Raw genomic sequence first — 21,144 nt, 5'->3', positions numbered from 1 at the left:
TACATTCAGCACTTAAGAGTACCGAACAATCGCCAAGCAACCCCTTTTCCTCGCACAGTCAAATTTCATTCTCTTAACTAATGAAACTACCAAACGTATAATAACCCATTTCTATTCTTTATTCCATCTTTACCTAATGAGAGAGTGTTACTGACAGCTTATAATGAAACTTAATATTAAAACAGAAAAAGAATTCTAGAAAATATTGTTTGCTTCGATGATAGCAGTCAGATTTTTATTTTATGATATCTAATTCACTTTTTTATTAAATGTATTGCATGTACTCATTTCAAATAAATTATTAAGTAACCATTAACTATAACAATGCTTCCAACCTTCTGTTTACATTCAGCACTTACGAGTACCGAATGATCGCCAAGCAACCACTTCCACCTAGCACACAGTACATACAGTATAAAAATTTTCATAATTTCTTCAAACTACTGAAAAACTACCAAAACAGTATAATAACCATTTCGAATCTTTATTCTATCTTTACCTAATTTTTTTTTTATTAAATGTATTTAATGAATAAGTTTTTCAATTTACAGCATCCTTTTACCAATAGAATACAGAGCACATGGGGTAGATGCTGGACCAATAGGAGAGCAGGATCTTACAGCGGTGACTAGCATTTTCAGGAACCAATGGGAGAGCGGGAGGATGGTGGCAAGTCCACTCAGTTGGCAGCGCGCGAGTTTCAAAATTGGTCTCGGTGATCCGGCAGGAGTTTTAAAGTTGTTCTCGGTGATCTGCGCGAGTTTCAAAATTGTTCTCTGTGGTCCGCGCGAATCTCGGGACTTTACAGCAACAACCTTTCATAACTTGAACTATTATCGTATGTAGAGCCAAAAAAATCTTCGTCTTTGCTTTTGTAACTAGAATTTTTCAAAAGTTGAGCCTTTCTTATGTCGAGGTACTGCTGTACTGACAGTCTCCAATGCATCTGTGAGGTGAAGAGTCCATTTTAGTCAACTATGCAGTGCCCTTATATGATAACTAAGCAATTCATCCAGATGGCTGTTAAAATCTCCCAGTCGAGGAGAGAGAATTAAAACCTTTCATCATTTACAGTGTGATTTTGAGTCCTTGCCACAAATTCCAAGGATGAATATTAAGGCTACAGACTCCCAACCTCTGGTAGGTTTTATGTCAGAAGACAGCTTCTTCGAAGAGTGGGAGAACTTAAAGTCAAACAGGATTACAATCTTTAAGGTCAAGCTTCTGTCAGAACTACCGACATCAAGGTTCATATGGGGCTCAAGTGAGACAAGCACCACAGTAAGTTCCAAAGTAGGTAAGCGACTTAAGTTGTCTGGAACTCTAGAAACTTTAGTATTCAAAACTTAACAGCAGCACTGATCAGCGCACACTTCCCAAGGGTGGTGGTTAGGTTTCACATCCTTTTAAAGAGGACGACCATTCATAAGGCAGCTCTATAAACCCTTAAGGGGGCGGCCGGCTAATGCCCTTTTTCAAGGACAGGACTTTGATATTCATACCACTTAATAAGGTGACTTGGGACATCTCCAAACGCATATGATTTTGTTTTCGCCTCTGACCTTTGGTTTTGTGACGCCAGGGCGATTTATCCTGAAAAATAACCATTTTTAAAATTCTATCTCCTCCCTTGATATTTAATATTAAGACCTGGGATTACTACCATATATAGACCTGATATAGATCTCCAATCGAATGAAATTTTTTTTTCTAAGTCATTTTTTGCTAGATATGAATTTTTCAATATGGTAAAAAAAAATAAACCCTATAAATCAGGAGAAAAAAAATTTATAAAAAAATACAAAATTGGAAAAAAAGGGCTTTATTGATTGTTCTATAATGGTCTTTCTGAGTTATATACCAAAATTCAATGTTATAGCTTTAAAACTAAGTGAGAAGATAGATTTGAAGGTCAATAAGTATAGTTTTGAGATACGGGCGTTCAAAGTTTTCCTTCGTATTTCTATAAAGACAATGTAATAAAATAATGATTATTATGAATGTATCTTGTGTGTATTAATAAACCAAAACTATTTTATTTATCATAATTTTAATCATAAATGTGATGAACCCTTTGCTCATATATCACAGCCTGGGGCACTGCTTGAGGCAAGATGGGCACTCCTTCCTACGCAATTCTTCTCCCCCCTCCCCCCCCCTTCACTAACTTGGCTTATTACAGCGAATTTTTCTTCTTCTGTATGTTAGCGAGAGGTTTTTCCTTGTATTTTCCTCTTTGGCATGATGAAAAAATCTTGCCGAAACATACATAATCATACGTAAAAAAAAGCAGGCGTATGTTAGAGGTGAAAATGGAACGTGTAGACTACTCTAAGTCTGTGATCGCACTAAATCAGGACTGGACTTTGTAGCTGAGCCTGGTCCTTCCTTCTTGACTCGGGGAATGTCTACAGATGCCATTTCTCCCAATTTCTTTGACAATAATTAACAAAATTTACGATAATAGAGGAAATACGTATTTCATTTCTTGTACGGATCAATGTTTTAGGCTTATGAGTTACGTTAACTAATTACCCTGTAACTACGAAAGCAAGAGGAATTTTGACGAAATATTTCGTATACTTATTCTCAATTGCCATATGAAGCTCCATGAATTTTTTCATGAATTTGCATTTTTCGTCCTATACCTCCATATATAGGGGTTCCGGCCGGCCCCCTTAACATAATTGAAGACAGCCTGAACAATCAATGCCTTCCCACTTCACTTAACTTATTTGCCAAGTGTTTTACCATACATGTTTTAACCCTAGGCTACTAAATTGTTCCAAGGTAGTAAATGCTATGGTACACAAACTGAAATTCCCAAACTGAAACTTAGAATAGCACAATAAAAGATTAGTCTCTCCTTACAAACCAACTAATCACCAATTCTTAAAAACTCCAAATCTTGTAGGAACATTAAATTTCAAAATCTAAAAATAATTGACAATTAAGCTTCTCCACATGGCATTACAGTGTCTGTACGCATGGTGCCAGACACTAAGATTGTCTATATAAAGTCTGTTGAACCCAAAAATACTAAGTTCACTAGTACATACTACCACTTTCAAAAAACCATTTCCATTCACTTCATGATTTGGAGCAGCTGCACAAAGATCTTTTCCATTTAGGGTAAACTTAATACCCGAAAATAACTAAAATTTGATGAAATTGTTGGAAAGATACATTCGAGATGGGAAAAATGCTACGTGAAGGGGCCTACAAAGAACATCAAACATTTACACCTCAAAACACTATGCTGCAATCTTGAATTTTTTAATATGGTAATTAACTAAAACATTAACATTTACCAAAGGGAAAAATTACTTACCATCAGCATAATCAGTGGCAAAATACGTCTAAACTTAGTAAAAACCTGCTCCCCAGAGATTGTTGTCAAAGGTTTTATTACATGTGCCATCTTAATGTTCTGTAGGGATGAGCAGCATTACAAGGTGGTTCTAATTCTGTCTCAAGAAGTTACCAAACCTCCCTTCACAACCAACAGAATCTCCCAGTAACGTCAAAGCAGCAGCAGCCGAGCCAGGGAGATTCAAACTAAAAGAATAAAAAAATTATATTCCCTATACTACTGCAACAACTATCAATATAAAAAAATCTCAAAAATATATGAAGTATTACCTGGATATGAATTTAGAAAGTAGCCTCACCAAACTGCAACACCTAACTGAGCCATCTCTATTGATATTGGATCTGTCCTTCTGAAGGCTACTTGATGAAAGTTGGACGGGGATCGATTTCTATTTTTCAATATTTTCTTATCAAATAATATGTTTGATGTTACATTACTTATCTGTAGTCTCAGTTCCCAGCATTCAAGGCAGAACTGAAAAAAAAAAAAAAAAAAAAAAAATATATATAAATTTGTGCATTATGGGGGGGGGGGGAACCTGGCAAAAAACTCTTAATACGAGTTTTTAATTTGTGCAACAAGGAAAGAAAAACTTTTGGCGAGAACACGACCTAGCAAAAGATTTAAGAATATACCTTAATTCCAAAATCATACCATAACTTTCATCATCCCTATAATATTAAATTGAAATCTTTCAATACTAGAGAATCAAGAATTTTTTAAAGTTACAAATTAACTCTTGAGCTAACTCTTTAGTTCATAAACCTTTCAAAACCTCATTAGCTATACAGTACTCTGGGTGTTCTGGAATCTTAACCCTCAAGAGCTGGGCTAAAACAATATGCAACATCTCAGACCACAGATTCTTAAGAGGTCAGACAAATTATGAAGCACATCAATGGAAAAGAGGAAGACATGCAAATACATTGTGTAAGAAAACTTAAAATTCTCCCTACCTTCATGAGAAGTGAGGACTTATTTATAACTTCTTTTACGAGGCATATTAAATTTGACCAAGTTACAAATTTTCTAATAATTCTATTCTACTTTGTAAAACTAGAATCACAGCTCACACAATATAACAAAAACTGAAAATATTGGAACTTCTTTCCTGTCCAATTCTTCAAATCTATGAAAAGTAATCTTAATTCCTCACCAGGAGGTAATCTGTTCACCACTCAAAACCAGTTATTTTCACTTCATTGCAAGTACCTGTCCAATAAGGGTTTAGATTAACCCCTTCAGCACTGGGACGTACACATGTACATCTTTACGGTCCAGTAATAAAAGACATCGATGTACGCTTATAAGTCTTTCATCTCTCCTCGAAAAATTAACGCAGTTTTCTTCAGCTTGGGACGGGTTCCAGACAGTATTGTGTAGGAGGGAGGTGCTGAAGCTCCACCCACTATTCATTCTATCCAATGAGTGTTTGATGGTCGTCATGAAGTCATTTTCATATGGGATATTAGGAGGGGTACTGGCCAACACATGCCAGTGCAACCTCAAAGCTAATTATCCGAGAAGGAAGATCACTATTTTGTCTGTAAACCATGTACATTTGAATTCTAAACCTTAACATTTTGGTAGTTATTTTATAGGTTTCTTTCAGTATCATGTCAGATGATAGTGTTTCAGAATCAGGGTCTGAGAATCTGCCAAATCTTCGCCGATGATTATAGTGATAGTTTCTTAGAGGATGACAGCAAACAGTCTATGAAGGTTGGCAGTTCATAACTGATCCATCTTGTGACGTGCGCCCAGACCCATAAAAGAAAATCTAAATACCCTACTTATGGACAAGGTCATCTTTTCGTTACAAGCATTAAGTCTAAATATCAATTTAAGTCTTTGGAATTTTTTTTTCATTGACAGATTGCTTTGTGGGAGTTCATTGGGTAAGGAAAATAGGGGAGTTCTTTTTACTATTTTTCACTTTCTTTGTAGTCCAAGCTTTATCATTCCGTCATTTATCTTTTATTAGCTTGAAAATAGCAGTAAACTATTCTTTCAAGACCTGAAGTTTTGATTAAGATTCTTGTAACTTTATCTCCGGTTGTGTTTGATCTGATAAGTTTACGGGAGTTTTATCTGTTACCAATGCACAATAACATTCATTAACAGCTTCCGCTACAATTGTTAAAATATGACTGTCAAAAATTGCATTTTTCCTAAAACCTATACAAACCTGAGGTCCTTTAAACAATAGGAAGTAGCTAGTGGCAGCTGGAACGGTCGTAAGCTTTGAACAAGGGGAGTACGGTAGTTAACTGATTGTCCGACAGTGCGCGCGCCGCGCGCCTGGGAGGTGAAGAATCACCTTTGCTTTAGGCCCCATGCAAAAAAACGCAGAGTGAGGGGTGGCATGAGGTAGGACTATATGTAAAGGACCTCAGGTTTGTATAGTTAGGAAAGAGGTAGGACTATATGTAAGGACCTCAGTTTGGTATAGTTAGGAAAAATGTAATTTTCGACAAATTGTCATTTGTTCCGATAAGTTATACAAACCCTCGGTCCTTTAACAATAGGAAGACTCACTTCTTGGTGGGAGGAATCCGAGTCTGTGAACATACTGGTGTTCGCCCAACCTTGGAATGCCTCTGGTCGTAAGAGCGAGAGAGGGATCCAACCCTCTGTCCGATTGATCGGGTGAGTGCACCGCAGGATCAATGGTCAGACCTCTGGACCGAGTACTAAGAGGCAAGCGTACCTCTTCCTACCAGCAAGCAAGAACTTGTTCCTGTTTGCAAGAGGCAACAAAGTTATGGGTTTGTCTCTTGTTGGCTTCCACTTTCCCCCCCCTTGTGGGGGAAGTGGTGGATAATTGCTCCCATCTCTAGTGAAAGGGATAGGATGGGACTCTGTGAGTAGCTCACTGCATCTCTTCCTTATCCAGCAGGGTGACTACCGTATCCCCTACTACAGGAGGTAGAGGGGGAGAAAAAGATGGGAAGAGGAGCCAGTCACACTCATTCACTCGTCCATTCTACAGTCACACCAGGACTCAATGCTGTTCAGCCTGTGAGGGTCTGGGTTTGCTACACTTGTTGAGCAGCCACCACGGGTCCCAAGGAAAGAGATCCAAGACCTGTGGGAAAGAAGACGAAGAATCTGTTACCAAGGGAGTCGCGGAAGAGCTTCCAACGGACTTCTTGGCAGGCCTTCGCTTCCCCCGCCCCCCGCCACAGCATCCACTGCACCTACACAATAAACGTTACGGCGCAAGAGCAAACGTGCCCTCTGCACCGAGCACAATAATAAAGATTAATTCACCCGGTATGAGCGGGAACCAATCCATAATGAATATTGATGCAATGAAATATATAAAGTGAAACAATACTGCACTTGCGATTCACTTTACATATAAAAAGGGGTGGGGAAGGATCAATTCCCGGGTAAGAGCGGAACTTGATCCATAATAAAATATGCAAAATGAAAAAGAACAATACTCTTGCGTTCACTTTCATACAAATTAAAGGGCTCTTGCCGCGAGCATTCTCGCCCTCTGCCCAGAGCGCACAGGGCAAAATATAAATGAAAAAGAGTACTGTACTTACAAGTTGCACTTTCACAATTTCACCCAGAAATAAACGACTCGGCAAGAGTGCGCTCCCGCCCGCCCTCGGCACCGAGAAACATATTCCTGAGTATCAACTTCAGGAAAAGAGCGGAAACCACCGCATCTACGGCAATAGCTGCATTTCTACTTCTAGGACCCATAATTAACTTTATTTAATTAATTTAAATGAAAAACACTGTACTTACAAATTCATTTTCAAACCAAATAAACCAGTAGTGGAAAACACAATAAACAAAACATACGACGAGGAAGCGGGCAGAGCGCGATGACGAACACGTCCTCCACACAGGCGGCCACAAGCAAAAGTGATTCTTCACCTCCCAGGCGCGCGGTACACGCACTGTCGGACAAGCAGTTACCTACCGTTCTCCCCTGTTCGAAGCTTACGACCGTTCCAGCTGCCGCTAGCTACTTCCTATTGTTAAGGACCGAGGGTTTGTATAACTTATTGGAACTACTAACAGTTTTCTTGCTGTCTTTGATCTATAGCAAGAGTTATTATCTAAATCTCTCTCGCTCTCTCTCTCTCTCTCTCTCTCTCTGCGTTGCCAACTCATCTGAGGAATATGAGAGCGTAGATGTGTTTAAGAATAAGCTCTAGAAATATGAGAGCGTAGATGTGTTTAAGAATAAGCTCTAGAAATATCTAAGCTGCATCCCAGACCATCCAAGATTGGAAGATGCAAAATATACCGGAAAATGCACTAGAAACTCTTGTTTCAGTATTTTGCTAACCCCTTCGTAAAATTGGATTTTCTCAAGACTAATTATCGTAACTAACACTACCTGTAATTAGTATGCTTAATAACTGTACCCTAGATGTTAAAATACAGTTTGTAGTTAGCAATACCAAAAAACATTTTACAATGAAATTAACTCATTAAGATACTCCCTCAGCAAGGCAATAACAAAAAATTACAGAGGGAGCAACAATAAAAGTCAAGTCGGAAAAATTCAGTTAAGTTGAGCAAGTTTAGAAATGTGGTCACAGGCTTTCTATACTCTTGATATTTTTATTGAAAATTAAAGCCCTGTTGACACTTTTTACAGTATGTATTTCTTCATACAGTAGTACTTGCCAAACTAGTTGAAATTAATCTTTTCTTCAAATAAAATATCTGCACCCCATTCAAAATAAACTATAAACCACTGCCAAAAGTTACTTTTTCCATCTCCAATCACACCCATATAACTTCACTAAAAAAAAGTAAAGCTACTACATAAAGACTAAAAACTAATTAGTCAATGCGTGGCAAGAACCATTAGTTCGCCTCATACCTTTACTTCTCACCGTTTTAAATCAGGACACCTGTATTACCGTTTGGTATCACTCACTCTACACAGCTCTACAAAATCCATAGCACTTCAATAAAAAACCAAAAATATACTTACATCTGTAACTTTGATGTATCTGTACTCAGAAGAGGAACAACAGAATCCCACTTGAATGTTTGTGCTTGAGAAGTTATATCTGCAATATCCTGACTTCCCAAAGATATATTGGCAGTAACATTCCCAGTAAGACAAGGGATTTAAATCCCTCCACAAAGAAGCTGACACCTAAAATTGAAAAATTATAATTTTATCTCCCTCAAAGATTTCATGATTGTACAATATGGAAAATCTTAATACCATGCACAATTCTAGAATACGCACAGGCTTTCACAATACAAACTATCAGTCTGGAGGGTACTTGTAAATCTAAATATGCACAAACCCAAAATTCCCAGGGGCGCTTTCACAATACAAAGGGTATCTCAGTCCAGAAGGTATTTTGAAAACTTGCCAAAACAGCCCAAGAGTTTATTAAAGTATAAGCCTGTATAAGTAAAAAATTAAAATCAAAATGCTAAATTGGTCAAAAAGCACAAGCAAACCGCAATTAATAAAGTTTTTTTTATGCCTTTTGAATTACCAAGAAAGTGCCTTCATATGATAACTTCAGACAAGCTCAAAATAATTATGAAGGGTCTATATCAGCCAGCTGGGTGGTTCAGCCAATCAGTGCGTGGAACAAGGGTATGCTCAACCAATCGGCAAATGTTTACATTACATTAACACTGTAAATGCAGGGTTTTACTTATTCTTGCATGTCAAGTGTTAAAGGGTATTAATCTTCAATATTTTCCATTATCATGGTATGGACTGCAAATGCAGAAAAAAATTACTTTAAAATTACTAAAACTTTTCCATTACCAATATACATTAACAAAAATATTCTTCACTGCACTACTTTTAAAAGATAAATGCTCAGAAACTATTTTTAAGGTAAAACAATGCCAAATATTCAAAACAAATTTCTGAAAAATCTGTTGGGCCAAGAAATATATAACTAAAAACTAAAAAAGTCAAAACTTGTTTGAGACTCCCAATAAGTTAAATTTTATTCAAATTTAATTTAAATCCAAATTTGATTTCAAAAGTTATCATCGTGAAGAACTTCCCTTCTGCTTTCAGAATAACTAATTTACTAGTAATGATACTTTAATCTTTGAAACTTAAAACTTCCAAAAAATTTTAAAGTGTTGCTAACTGAAGAAAGTTACCTTCCACTCATTCTTTATATATTTAAGTTTCATTTTTCCCCACAAGAACTTTTAGTGCCATAAAGATAAAGATTTTTGGTTTTTTTACTTCACAATGCAACAAAATACATGAAAGCTTAAATGACTGATACCATTGTCTGAAAATTGTGAATTTCAAAATACAATTTCTGGCATTTTGGATTTTTAGGAAAATTGCTACGACCATTTGTATTTTGAAGGCCTCAATTCTCTTCTAGTAAAATCTTAGATTTAGCTCTTTTAGGGAATGTTTAAAATCTGGAAATACCAGACTTAATTTGTCAATTCTTTACACACACTGTTTATGTAGCAGTTGGGGAACTGAAAACTATGATGTTAGTGTTGGACTATACCAGGGGTCAGCATTATGCCCCTTTTTGTTTCTGCTGGTCATGGATGTGTCTAGTAGAGATCAGTCATGGACGTGATCGGAGTAGAGAGATCAGGAATTGAAGAGCTGTGGAGCTTTTGCATGCAGATCTGGCAATTACTACTAAAAATGAGGACCTACAGAGAAGGGTTGGAGAGTGGCAAGCGTCTTTATAAAGAGGGTGGCTTAAAAGGCGAATGAATGAAAAAAAAAACAAGAGGTTTGCTTCGCATTAGGTAAGAGAGAATAGTATGTAATACAGTGGTACCCCCGTATCTGAGGGAACATGTACCAGACCCCCATGCGAAGTTAAAATCCGCAAATAGCTAGAACCCTTTAAAAATGCTGAAAACTGCCTATTTGGTATGTAAACCAAAAGAAAAACCCACTGAATATTTTTATACCTGGTGTTTTAATAGTTTTATCACAAAGCGCATTTACGAAACAGGAATTTAGATATTTCAGAAAAATTGAATATGCGTACGTATTTCCTACGAATAACAGGTAGATATGGTCAGAAATCCAGGAAAACACTTAATACAGATTAGATTATAAAGTTTTTGGCACATAGCCAAGCGCCGGAGCTGAGGGGCCATTAAACACTAATACAGGGGGCCCAACAGTATGAATACAGGGGGCCCCACTGTACAAGAAAAGGTTATAAGGAGGTTATACAGTAGAGCCCCAGACATCTTTGTTAATTAGTTCCAGAAGCAGCGACGAGACAAGATTGTAGAGATCTGTATGATTTTTTCCCTTAAAAAAACTGAAAATGGATTAATCAGTTCTTACAGTTATTACCGTAACGTTGTCTTTTTTACTACCCTAACCTCTCCTTTTTATACATAAAATTTCCATAAATACACATTACAATTAAATAAGTTGTTAAATAACATACCATTCAATGCACTTTCATTTGTAAAAATACTGTAGTAAAATAACTAACCTACTTACGCCCAATTTGGTCATAATACGATGGTTGATCGAGCACCATATGCTAGGCTAGGTATCTAGTATGTACAGTAAGGGGTAGGCATAATTATTGCTAATAAAAAATTTCAAGTCAAATTCTTAAGAGAAAATTAACAAAAATATTAAAGTAAGGCAAATTAGGTCTTAACTTAGAGGATTTTCTGAAGTTTATGGTAAGTCACTAGTTAGTAACTGTGAGCAGCCGTAAACAGAAACCATCCGAGTCTACTAGAATACTATCTACAAAACAAATCTTTCAGTATGCGTTCCATTAAATTTCATAGAATATCCTTGTAAATAAGGGTAGTTTTCATAGGCGCTTGTGCTTTATAATGTGACATCAGCAGTTATACCCATTGGAAGTAGATCTTTATAAACGTATTCCTGAAAATTGGAACGTATCCAGATATTTAAGAGAACTGGGAGCTATTAATATCGCAAAAACCTTTACGTAACTATTATAAAATGCTACCAAGAAAAACACTGCCCCTTAGTACACAAGGCTCAAAGTCCAGCACGGCTGGGAACTACGAATTTATGAGCATCGTAACTTTCGTAAGTCATGTACATCTGGGAATAAATAATGAGCAGACTGCAAAATGATTTGGGAGGCAAAAGCACTGTCTGAAACTGAAAACACACATGTAACATACTATGTTCATAAATGAAGTAGCAGCAATTCTTAAACCCAAGCTCTTTCGCCTAAATTAAGTTCCATCGGCATTTAAAGTGACTATTCCCTCTCTACCCTTAATTACGGAGAGATCCTACTCTTGTAACAAAGTGAGAAAACTTTCATCCTAGCTTCTAATTATGGTAATTATCCATGAAATAATTGCTTTTGTTTACCCCCAGTATCAAAAGTTGTATCAAGCTAGCGATTTCAATTGAATAACCTACGGATTTTACCATTATTAGGCTACAAATGTTTTGTATAGTGTTGTAAGTTTGTCAATAGTTGTGACTGTAGCTAACTATTGATGCAACTATCGACACTTCAAGGGTTAGCTTATTAAAAATCTCGCTGCATTTTATGGTTGTCACAGAATGCCTCGCATAATATTGCATTATAATCTTCAATAATCTCAAGTTAAATTGTGGTTCTTAAAGTTTTCCTCACCAAAATGAGCTTTGGAACAATGCTTATTAGCGGCAACTGACCAAACCACTTTTGTCATAAAAAATCATATTTACTCAGAATTTTAATTTTCAGTTTAAATCTGTTAATTTTCTGTTGAAACCAATTTATTTACAGTTCTAATACGATCGAGGTACAGTTCTCTACTGTATACTTAGGTTCTACTTTAAGCCAAGAAGATGCATGGCTGAAGTTGCCAGTAGGATAAAAGCTGCATGGGAGAAGTGGAGAGAGGAGCTGGAGTGGCATTCAATAAGAATTTGCCTATCAAGCTAAAAGTCAAGATAATACTAACATTGATAAGACAGTGTTAATGTATGGAGCAGAAACATTGACTACCAAAATAGAGAAGGCTTGAGAGAACAGAAGAGAATGCTTAAGTGGATTATGGGAATATCGCTGCTAGTGTTTGGAAAATGACGAAATGAGGGCAGGCTTAGTCAAGATTACAGTGTGATAAGTCATGATTGCAATGGTATCGGGAATGTGTTAAGGTAGATGAGGAGGAGTGACAAAACCTTGGGAGAAACATATCAAAAGATTGAGAGAGAATTAAATTAAAGGAGATAAAGTGACGGAATATATGGAGTGGATGTTTGGAAGAGGCTATTCCTTTGATAGAAGGCAGTGGAGAAAGCACATCAGGTGACTAACCCTTAATGTAGAAAGACCTGTGGGAAACTAAGAATACTATACATGTAGCAACTGCCTACTGCATCAGTCCAACATTCACACCAAGAAATAACCATATCAATTAAAGTCTGAACAATGGCCACCTGAAACCAAACTTAGTACATTAAATTAAATTCACAATAAGTCAATTACCGGACAATCACTTTTTAGCTTATAGCAACCTTACAAAACTTCAAATTCTGACAATACACAGGGGGAAAGATAGTTAAGAATATTAACCAGTATGGGATTAAAAATACTGTAAGACATTAAAAACTTACCTTTAAGGGGAAGTTTTTTCTTTTATCTTCATTAGGGTTTTAAATTGATCCGAAACAGCCGAATAATTCAACCCCATATCTGAAATTTCATAGAAAAACAGATCAAACTGTGCTCAGTAGTAGTTTGCACTAAATGAGTTGGTCAAAGTAAATAATTGCTGTAATGAAAAAGGTATTTGAAACTAGAATTATTACGCATAATACTTTATAACTTAACAACATGAAAATTACATGCCAAAGCACTATAAGAAACTGAAGTATTTGCCACATTTGCACAATGCTGTTACCTCTATTCCTCCCCACCAAACATCTCCCTCCAAATTTTGCCAGTCCACTACAAGTGGCTCTAGGCATTTAGATAAACAGGATACATTCAACCCCTTCATACATTTTCAAGACCTAGATTAACTTTTGGAAGGAGTGGCTGAATTTAAAATCCTTTCAGCATTTCAGTCTCTACAAGCTCGTCCCTATTTGGGATTAAATTAGATTATAAAACTTTTGGTACATAGCCAAGCGCCAGAGCCGGGCGGCCATTTAGTTCATTCATATAAGTCAAACAAAAGAAAACCTATCACAATTAAGAGAGTTTAAAAAAAAAAAAATTCTCTGCCTGAGCACCTTCACCTAAAATATTGGCAAATCTCATTTGCCAGCAAACAAGCTCTAAGTTAGTTTTTGCAAAATGAAGGAACACCCCACCAAAATATACACCACAGTCAAATCCACATGCCATGTGGAACAGCGAGGAACCTACCTATCCACTCCACTCATCATTGGATACCCACGAGTATATTTAGTGTGGCCAATATGCAATCTAGCTAAAACTATCTCAGACCTTCTATCCATCCAGCTATGAGGCCAAGGATGAACAGTAGGCCTAATAAACTTTTAAATTATCTTGAGTAGACCAGTGGGCCTGCCACTGGTCTGCAATAAAATCGAATGGTACTTTTAAAATCAGAAACAGGGACGCCCATGTTGGAAATGTGCCCAAAGTCTAGTTGTAGCCTTAGCGGCAACGTCGGCATCGGCATCATTCCCAACAATTCAAACATGGACGGGAGCCCAACAAAAACCTAACAGAAAAACTATTAATTAAAGATAAAAACCCAAACATATTACTTCTTGCACTAAAGGGTGGCAAGAGACCAGGCTTTTAAGAGGATAAAAACCAAGTCTGTAAAAATGGTAAAAAACTTGTTAGTACAAGAACTATAAAAAATATATTTAAGAGCAGTCTGAACTGCCAGCAGTTCAGCTTTAAAAACAGAGGAATTAGATGGAAGCTTCTTTTTATTTATTTATACATTCGTTTTCACTACAGAGCAACCAACACCATCGGAAAACCCTTCGAGGGTATACATGATAAAGAATCACCATGTTCAGAAGCATGATCCAAGAAAACTTGCCCTCAACTGATCACCAGAACTGTTGCTCCTGCTGTCCCTAATTGGGCAGATCTCCAAGCATGGTCTATTCCAAGGAGGAAACTTGAAGGGCAAAATTTCAGCTACTGTAGGAGGTAGTAATCCCAGCTCCCTGGCAGAGCTTGATAGTTCTAACTTCAAGCAGCTTTGGCAGTCTAGGTCTATTTGGGGCTCTATCAGTTGGTTCTTTATTGTACTATAGTTGGGGTTCAGCTTTGATGTAAGTACTCTTCATATGAATCTCAAGCCTAATTTCTCCCTACGAATAAATAGTGGGGGAAACTAGACTCTACATAAGACTTTCCTGGTGAAGTTCTATAGGCTCCCGTACAAATACGTGAAGCCATATTATGGACAACATTTAATTTCTGCAGTGTCGTCTTGCACGCACAACCATAAACTTGACAACCATAATTATGCTTAAGCATACAACCTGGTACATCCTCAAAAGGGTGATTTGATCTGGCCCCAATTAAAATTTGATAACTAAGAATATCAAGACTCAGCTTCATGTTACACAACGTCATAAACATGTTAAGTTAATTTTTAATCAAAATGTAACTCCTAGATAGTTAATGCTATCTTCAGAAGGTAAAATGGAACCATTTAAAAACTTAGGAATCTCTTCCACTCTTCTTAAATCAACCTTGTAGCTTAGTTTTTTACTGGTGAAAATTTGAACCCTTTAGCACTGGCCCATAATGTTGCAGCATTAATAGCAGTCTGGATCTTGTGACAAGCTTCGACAGCTGTAGACCTCCTACAGATTATTGCATAATCACAGCAAACGCGAGACCACAAGCACCCGATAGGAACTACTACTAGTAGACCCGTTGACAGCTTACACGAGTTGGTTTGTTGACTAGCTCCCTGAGGTTATTCCCCTTCTTGAGGGTAAGCAGAAGAAATTTGAAGAGCCCACTCTTACTTACAGGTAATGTTCTGACAAAAAATCTTCAAGACAATAGAATAAATTACCCACAATACCCCAGTCAAGTTGCATAAGGATACCCCCTCGCCAGGTAGTGTCTTAAGACATTTTCTTGGTAGGCATCTTCTAGGTCAAAGAACACTGCCAATAGTCTGGTTTTGCATGGCAAAAGCATTCTGTATCTCCCGAGTAAGGAACATCAAAGACAGAAGTAAATCTATTTTTCCTAAAGCCAATCTGCCTATTAGATCAAAGATTCTTTGAATCTAATACCACATAAGTCTAGCATTAACCATCCTCTCCTATATCTTGCTAACACCTAGTTAGAGCAATTGGCCTATAGTTCTTTGGAAGGAATTTTTAAAATTTTTCAAAATGGGTACAATAATAATAGATATATTCCAGACACTGGTGAAGTTCCTGAAAGCCAAAAACTGTTTTAAAATGTCAAAAGAAATTTTGTACTTCTAGGCAGATAAAAATCATTGTGTACAGAAAATCAGCTTCCTCAGGAAATGTTGGGGAAGATAATGAGATTGCATGATCTAATTCTTTCATTGTGAAAGGAATATTATAAGACTTTAATCAAACTAACAGGAGGAACAACCATGGTACAGTCCCTAAAATTTCTGAATGCAGGAGAGTAATGACAATTTTCTAAAACAATTTTATTTTCATAGCTACAAACCTGATGTCTTAATAGGATAATTTCTAGCAACCTAGCTGGATCCGGTTAAAAGCAGATGAAAGCAAGGAATCTTGTGATATCTGCCACACTTGCATAGGTTGGGTGAAGAGTGGTCAAGGACCACGCAACTATCCCAGTTTTCCTTGACCGCCTGGGCGAGAGGTGAGTTCCTCTCTTGGCCTTTTCCCGGTTCATTGCCAGTTTAGTTTCTTTTAGTGTGCGTGTTTTTTCCTGGTATTTTGGCTGCTTCTGCTCCTTCTCAGCGTCTGCGTATGTGCCCCGGAGTTCCTGGTTTTTCGTGTTCTCGTTTTTTGGCTTTGGCAGAGACTGACCCTCACATCACATGCAGTAGGTGTCATTCAAATTTTTGTACTTATAAAATCCTTGCACGGAATGCCGGCATGGCTTAAGGAACAGTGGAGGAAGTTTTTATGGCACAAGGGAACATCGGAGAGTCTAGACTCTTCCTACCTGGGAGGGCTTTGCTCCTATTCCCATTGTTTCGTCTTCCGCAGTACTCAACTCCATAGTAGTGTTGTCCCTGCATCTCCTTCCTTTTCTTCCATCGATTCGTCGGTGGAAGTACGGGGAGGTCGCCAGGGTAATTTTTGTAATGTAGCCCCCTCTTCTCAGGAGCTTTAGTTCGTGTCGGAGGCGTCCAAAATGGCGGCGATTTGGAAGACGCTTGGGCTAGGGGTACCCCTTCCTTGGAGGTTGGTTGCTAGCGCATTTTGTGGAGGCTCGCACCCCCCCATTCCAGTGTGGCCAGGCCATCCCCCCTCCTCCCGGCTCATCTTGGTGGGTAACAGCACACTGCCATCTTTTATTGCTCTGCCAGTGTCTGCAGCCGCTTTGAGCGAGTGACGCTGCGGTGTCAGCCCCGTTTATGACGTCAAGGGGCCCATCTTTGAGTTTTCCTTTGCCATTGGTGTCTTTCCCCCTCACACCGAGGGGAAGCGGTGATGTCACCGCTGCTTACGACGTTCACTCATTGATGAGGTCTCTCCCAGTCGTCTCCTCTGATCGCCTTATGCACTTAGCCAGTTACGTCAAGAAGTCCGGTGGGAGAGACACAGAGGGACACCCTTCAACAGATTCTGGTCGTCCAACCACCAACGAAGGTCTTCTCTCACTTCCAAAGACAGAGGTACCATAAACAAGGGAGAGTCCCCGCCGGAGACCAGAATTCTCCCAGTCTCCATTGCAGACTGAAGATGAAGATGCCCATGAGGGACCAGCTTCTCCAAGGAAGACAACACTCCCAGAAGAACCTGCCACTGACGAGCTGACTGATTTGACTTCGACAGTAAGCTGCGCGCTACAGACTGCAACTTCTTCAATCTCTGATCAGACGGGAAAACTCTTGCCACTGTCATATTGATGACCATGCCCAGGTAGAGAATCCTTTGAGTGGGTACGAGGTTAGACTTTGCCTTGTTGACTAATATGCCCAGGTCCAGACAGAACCGAAGTAGACGATCCCAGTCAAGCAGCAGCTTCTCCCTGGAAACTGCCAAGACTAACCAATCATCAAGGTACCTCAGCAAACTGATCCCTGAGCATGGCCCAACTTGACATGAGAGAAAGAAGACCTTGTGAACACTTGAAGGGCTGTGGTCAACCCGAAGCACAAGACTGAACTTTAAGATCTTATCCACCAGAGAGAAGCGAAGGAACTTCCTGGACATGGGATGAACAGGGATTTGGAAGTATGCATCCTTCAAGTCTATCGACAACATGAAGTTGCCTTCCCTCAAGGCTGCCAACACCGAGCAGGGTTCTCCATCTTGAACAGTGTCTTCCTGATGAAGCAATTCAAGGTGGATGTCTATCACAGGCCTCCATCCTCCCGATGCCTTGGGTACCAAGATGATGCAACTATAACACCCCGGGGACAGACGCACTACTTCCTCTATCGCATCTTTGCCCAGCGTTTTCTGCACTTCCTCCTTTAGAGCCAAGAACTTCAGAGAATCTGGAGGATACATCTTCCCGAGCTGTGGCTTGTCCAACAGAGAAGGAGAGAAGTCGAATGGTAGCAGGTATCCCACCCAAAGGACATCTACCACCCACTTCACCCCTTAACTCTGCCATTTGGCCCAATGGCCAGCCAGGCAACCCCCCAACCCATGGCACAGGCAAGGGAGGGAGAGGGGCCTAACCTACTGACGGCCCCCTTGACCCCTGCCCCTTGGGCCCCTTCTTGGACTAAAGGAACAAGAGTGAAAGGGGCATTTATCTTGAGACTTAAATTGTTTCGAATGGGAAGGCCCTGCCGAATTAGAGGTCCTCGATGGCCTACCAGGCGACTATCTAATCAACTGCTGCTGGACCAGGGGAGGAGGAGCTAGACAGCTATGAGGGAGAGAGACTGACAGACATGGCTGGTGCACCGGCGCCGGTCTATCTAATTTTCAAGGTCTGTCCAAGAGGAAACAAATTGGGGCTCCAACAGATCTCAGTTCCTCAAGCCCGCAAAGAGACTACGTCAAGCAATCTCTCCATCCTAGACAAAGCCACATCCCTCCTAATCAGAAGATTAGCCCATAAATTGGCACGAGGCGAGCCAAATATGAAAACGCCTTGCCCCAGACTGCAATAGACTGGCAAGCGAGGTGGCACTCACCAACCCTTCAGGGGACCTGTCAGAAGCTATCTTGGCAATCACCACAGACCAGAGGTCCAGCCAAGAAACAGTCTGCAACATGGAGGCCGCCGTAGATTCCAAAGCAGAGGCATTTTGCGGAGACAAGGACGGAGCCACTGACCTCCCTCCCCGTTCGAAAGTCAAACCCGGCTTCAGGTGAATGACGTCTGGGTTAAAGTGGCGTGACAACAAAAAATGCAGAGCTCATAGCAAAGTACTTCCTATGTCTCGTGAGGGGCGGGGGTAGTAGTTTTGTAGAGCCCCTAGAGCGAAGTGAACAGTCCCAGTCAGAAACAGGCGTTAACCTTCTGCAAGACAGACTGAATGTGCCCCAACAAAGGAAGCTGAAGAGATCATTTTGGGGTCCTGAGTAGCTCCCACCAAGGCTTCCAAGCAACAGGAGGCCTGGTTTCTCAGCAACTTCATGCCTTGACTGTCGAGCTTGCACCAGTGGGCAATCACCAATTCGGTAGAGCTCTCAGCCAGGTATATCCCAGGGAAACTAAACTTGGTCGCAGACAAACTCAGTCGCCGGACCAGATCCTAGGCACAGAGTGGTCCCTTCATCAAGTGATGGCAGACTAGCTTTTTCCAGATTTGGGAGACCCATGCTGGAACCTTTTCGCGACCACCACTACAACACGAAGCTGTGTTGGTCAAGTGGTTCCAGATCCCTTAGCATTGGCAGACTACGCATTCCAACATCCCTGGGACAACCTGGAGGTGCATGCCTGCCCTTGGTTTTGTTTGATCAATCAGGTTCTGAACAGGCTGATTAGTTCACAGGGTCTCAGGATGACTATGGTAGCCCCTCTGTGGCCCTCAGGCAGAATGGTTAACAGATCTACTGTCCGTCGTTTGTCAAGAGATTCCGAGGGAGACTCCCCTTGGCGGCATCTTCTGTGTCAGCCCCATGCGGAAAAGGTCCCCCCACCAGTCAGTAGAATCCCTATGTCTCCTAACGGTTGGAGACTATCAAGTATCTCCTCCGAGCAAGATGCTTTTCTGAGAAAAGCTGGGCACATGTCCAGCAGCTTAGGAAGTCAACCTCTGCAGTTTACCAAGGCAAATGGGCAATCTACTGTGATTGGTGTCTTAAACTGGGTTTTTCTCCACTTGTGACCTCTATTCAGCGCAATAGCAGATTTTTTAACCTTCCTCAGAGACTAGAATGTTTTTGGCTTATTGAGTTACATTTACTAATTACCCTGTAACTACGAAAGCAAGAGGAGTTTTGAAGAAATTTTTCTTACAAGTTTACTCAATTGCTATATGAAGCTCCATGAATTTTTTCACGACTACATTTTCGCCCTACTACCCCCATATAGAAGGGTTCCGGCAGGGCCCCCTTAAAGGAGGAATCTTTGTGATGCAGTTAGCCTTCCAATACCCTGAAGATCCATGGCTCTGCTCCCCTGCAAGCCAACTTCTACCAGAATGCAAGGAAGCCTGGCTCCCACAGGGGCACAAAGTATTTGTTCTTCACTTCTTTGGTATAGACTGGTGGTGGCTTGCTTCTAGACAGACTTTGAATGGAAGCAAAAGGTTATAGTAGTCTAGGATGAGACTGGAATTTTTTGCACTAAAGGGGTGCTGTTGGATCGTAGAGACTAGCTTCGGATGAAAGGGCGCCGGCAAATTAAGGTGGCTTTGAACATTACTATTGAATCAGGAGGTCCTCAGTATGTACACTACTTCTACAGGTCTGCAGCTATCTGCTCTACCATGCCTGCAGGAAGAGATGGGGGGGAGGGTTCCGAGAGGTACCAAAAAGGCAAAGCCAACTTCAGCAGGGCTGTAACTCCCTTCTGGCAAACACCAAGGTCCCTCTTCTTCAGAAGTTTGAAGTCTATGAACGACGCAAGCTCTGCTGCGCCATCTCTGAAAGCCTTATCCATGCTCGAAGCACGCTCTGGTCTGCTGAAAGAGTCAACCATCCCTGTGGCAATCTCCATCTTCTTGGCGAGCGTGGCCACCATAGTTTAGGAAACAATACCTCAAACACCTTAAGGCTTGAAGAGGTGGTCCAGTTCCCCCGAGAAGAAATTTACGGAGGCAAGTCCAGTTCCCCGAGAAGAAATTTACGGAGGCAAAGGCTGCATGGGGCGAAGAGTTTATGGTCCAATTCCGCAAAAAGAAAACTAGCCAAGGTGAAGGTTGCATGGGGGCGGATGAGGTTTGGAGACTAGAGAACTTTTTGGGAGGAGGCAGCAGCTCCCAGGGAGCGGCTTTTTCCAGTGTCGTAAGCTTATGGTACCTCTTGATAAGATGCGAAGGAGGATGAGCGAATGTCTTCCCTTGTTCCCTCTACGAAGAGAGCCTTTCTTTGACCACCTTCAAAGCTTTTCTGGATGGTTGGAAAGTACCATCTTGGGAATGATTGTGTTCAAGCAGATTTTGACATTAGGAACAGGCAGAAGACACAGGATAGGAGAGAAGAAACCCGGATAGCTCTCCAGGAGTAGACTAAGTAAAGCCTTGTATGACATCAACCGAGC

The 21,144-nt window shown here is 40.1% G+C and overlaps 1 long non-coding RNA gene across 1 annotated transcript; it reads right to left on the bottom strand.

Moving 5' to 3' along the window:
• Positions 1 to 3,716: 3,716 nt before the first annotated feature.
• LOC135206486 (uncharacterized) lies at positions 3,717 to 13,024 on the bottom strand. The gene is made up of 3 exons (XR_010312752.1): positions 12,951 to 13,024; positions 8,346 to 8,513; positions 3,717 to 3,847 (listed from the first exon to the last, which is right to left on the bottom strand). It is a non-coding gene; the product is annotated as an uncharacterized LOC135206486 (long non-coding RNA).
• Positions 13,025 to 21,144: the final 8,120 nt, after the last annotated feature.

Source organism: Macrobrachium nipponense, chromosome 31, assembly GCF_015104395.2.
Source record: "Macrobrachium nipponense isolate FS-2020 chromosome 31, ASM1510439v2, whole genome shotgun sequence".
In the NCBI taxonomy this organism is placed as follows: Eukaryota; Metazoa; Arthropoda; class Malacostraca; order Decapoda; family Palaemonidae; genus Macrobrachium; species Macrobrachium nipponense.
Note: the sequence above shows the minus strand (reverse complement) of the source record. Positions and strands in the feature narration are given on the sequence as shown.